At 46.3% G+C, this 3,109-nt stretch overlaps 1 pseudogene; it reads left to right on the forward strand.

Annotated features, from left to right (window-relative positions):
* Positions 1-2,073: 2,073 nt before the first annotated feature.
* Positions 2,074-2,711, forward strand: LOC123346501 (annotated as a pseudogene).
* The last annotated feature ends 398 nt before the right edge of the window (positions 2,712-3,109 follow it).

Raw genomic sequence — 3,109 nt, forward strand, 5'->3', positions numbered from 1 at the left:
TTCTCACACAGTTCTTTTTCCACTCGCCTCACACAATCCTCGCTTCTACAAATCTCGCGTTATTAGGGTTACAGCTAGCCTGACTCTTGCTAACAGAGACTGTCATACATTAAGATCCCCTACAAATCCCTGTCAGTTCTTTCTGTACTTCCACACTCCCTCCTTTTGTACTTCTAGTATAACAAATATTTTCAAACCTCTATTTGCATTAAGCCATGGATTTCAGATTCTACATCAGATGTTTCAACCTTAGGGGTTTTGATTGGATGTAATGACAATGCATGATTAGCATGGACATGAAAGGTATTACTTTTAGTACATCCTTTACTACAACAACAACAACATAATCCTAAGATAACTAATAGCAATATAAGCAATAACATTCCCATAGCTATAATATGATGGGGTTGCTGTACAGTTTTAGTCACAAAGCACAATACATCATACTTAGTACATAAAATAGACACTCTATAAGCTGTATGAAAGGCATACTTTTCAACTTGACATATATTTTAAACATGAATTTGCCCTTGTATTTCAGAGATTCTTTGAACTTCTGGTAACAATGAAAGCAAATTTTGAAATCGATCAGGTTCTAAGCTGGTCCAATTAAAGGGTATCTGGAAACTAAGGCTACTTGCAAAATTCTATCTGCAGGCCAGTAAACAATATGATTGCTTGCAGTGGTAATGAGATTTAAATGTATATCTTGCAATGTGGTGGTTTTAACATACACACAGCCAGTGATGAGCTGCCAAAATCTTAACAACCGGTTCCCTACTGGGTCTTTGGCGGCAGGTCCTTCATTCGCTCCGGGTCTTCAGCAGCACTTCGGCGGCGGGTCCTTCAGTGCCACCGAAGACTCAGAGCGAGTGAATGACCCGCCGCCAAAGTGCCGCTGAAGACTTGGAGCGCCGCCCGGTGAGGAAGCCCCACGTGTTTTTTTACGTGTTTTTTTTTAAGTTCATCCCTGCCGGGGCCCTGTCAAAACTGTTCAAATTGGGCCCCACACTTCCTAAAGCTGGCCCCGCACATCGGGGTTGCAAAATTGTATCGGGGCCAGGTAGGGAAGGCTATGCCTCCCAAAACAGCTGTCCTCCCCATCCAACACCCCCCCACGTCCTGCCCCCCTCAGAACCTGCAATCCATCAACCCCACCCCTGCTCCTTGTCCCCTGACCACTGACTCCCAAGATCCCCCCACCCTAACTACCCCCCCAGGTCCCCACTCCCTACCCAACTCGCCCCGCTCCCTGTCCCGACTGCCCCGACTCCCTCCACACCCCTGCCCCCTGACAGCTGCCCCCCGAAACTCACTGCTGAATAATAGCTGACTGCATCTCCAAATATAATACGTATGTAGCCAATAAGTCAGATTTAATAGTCTTTATTGGATTCTGATATTTATTGCAAAATTGAACTAAGTGCATTGATGAAGCAGTTTTTACAAGCACTAGTATGAATTGAAGCTAGCAGTTACATTAATTTAATCTCTGTTCTGTGGCTATGATGAAAAGCTTGGCAAGAATTGAGACAGTAGCCATGGCAAATGTTACAGAACAGAACACCATCGTGGGGTAGGGGATCATATAGCTACTGCCAGTGGCTGTAAACAAAAGAAATGGTGTTTTAACAGTTAGCCAGTGAGAAACTATAGTATTTCCATTATTATCCAAACAGGTCTTAAAGTCATTGCCTTTCTTCCTGATGTGTTAAAAGCAATTACATTGGTTAATAAAATTCAAAGACAAGTTTTGTTTTTCCTTGTCACAAAGTGTAAAGGACAGATCCTCTTAGAATGCTGGGTGATCTACTCTTACCATTATCTGTCTAGCTATTTTTCTATGTAAAACAAGTTACATGTTTAACCCTGTCTGAAACAAAGAGACAGATTAACATGAATAGATAATATAGGCTTTAAAAACAGAACTATAAACTGGAGAAAATGAGGCAAAAATAGAAAGGAAATGTAGAGGAGAGGATTTTGCTAGGGGAACAGCTGCTATTATTTAGAACATACAGACAGGCAACTCACTGCCACCCTGGGAAGGTGAGGGCTGGGCGGAAGCCCGAGATGGCGGCCTACCTCACACACCAGCAGAAGGTGATGTGGCTCTACAAGCGGGCAATGCGCCAACTCGATTCCTGGTGCATCCACCGGGACAAGTATCGATTCTTTGCCTGCGTGCTGAGAGAACGGTTCGAAGAACACAAAAATGAGAAGGATATGGTGAAAGCAGTAAAACTGCTGAGAGCTGCTGGGAAGAACTTTGGGCAAAGCAGCATCCTCAACCTTACATCTTCCCTGATTCTCCTGGAGGCACATCTTCTGAGAGATATGAATGTTACAAGGCTCCTGAGTGGGTCTTGGATTTCTGGCATCCTTCTGAGAAGGCAATGTATCCTGATTATTTCTCCAAAAGGGAGCAATGGAAGAGGCTGCGGTTAGAAAGCTGGGAAAATGAGGTTAAGCAACTAGAGGATGAAACTCCACCTGGTGGTCCTGAGAATGAAGCCTTGCCCCCAGCTCGCAAAGAAGGGCATCTGCCACCTCTGTGGTGGCATTATGTAACCAGACCCCGAGAACGGCCAATGTAAAAGAATCTGTGCATGAACAAGCAAATTACACTTGAGTGGTTTGTTCTCCATAACCAGTAGGAATTTCAGTTAACATGCACTACTGTACTTAATGCACAATAAAACTAAAATAAACGTGGAAAAAAAAACCCCTGAGATTCCATCCCTCCCCCCACTCCAGCCTCGTCAGCCCACAATTCCTCCCCCCACGAGCCTCGTCATCCCCCGCCCCGTCACTCTCTGATTCCTCCCCTCCTCTTCTTACCTTGGGCTCCGCAGGCTGCCAGCTGGGAAGGTGAGGGCTGATTGCAGCAGTGGTAGCTGCTGCTGGGAGACAGGACACCTCGGCTCTGTGCAGCTGAAGAGCCGAGAGTCCTTTGCTCGAGCGCTACCTTCCCCCGGTTTGCCCCGCAGCCCCCTGATTCCTCCTCCCCCCGAGCCTCGTCACCCCCAATTCCTCTCCCCCCCCCGAGCCTCATCACCCCCAGATTCCTCCCTTCCAAGTCTCCTCTTACCTGGGGCTCCCGCAGAGT

The sequence above is a fragment of the Mauremys mutica genome, chromosome 12 (genome assembly GCF_020497125.1).
Source record: "Mauremys mutica isolate MM-2020 ecotype Southern chromosome 12, ASM2049712v1, whole genome shotgun sequence".
In the NCBI taxonomy this organism is placed as follows: Eukaryota; Metazoa; Chordata; order Testudines; family Geoemydidae; genus Mauremys; species Mauremys mutica.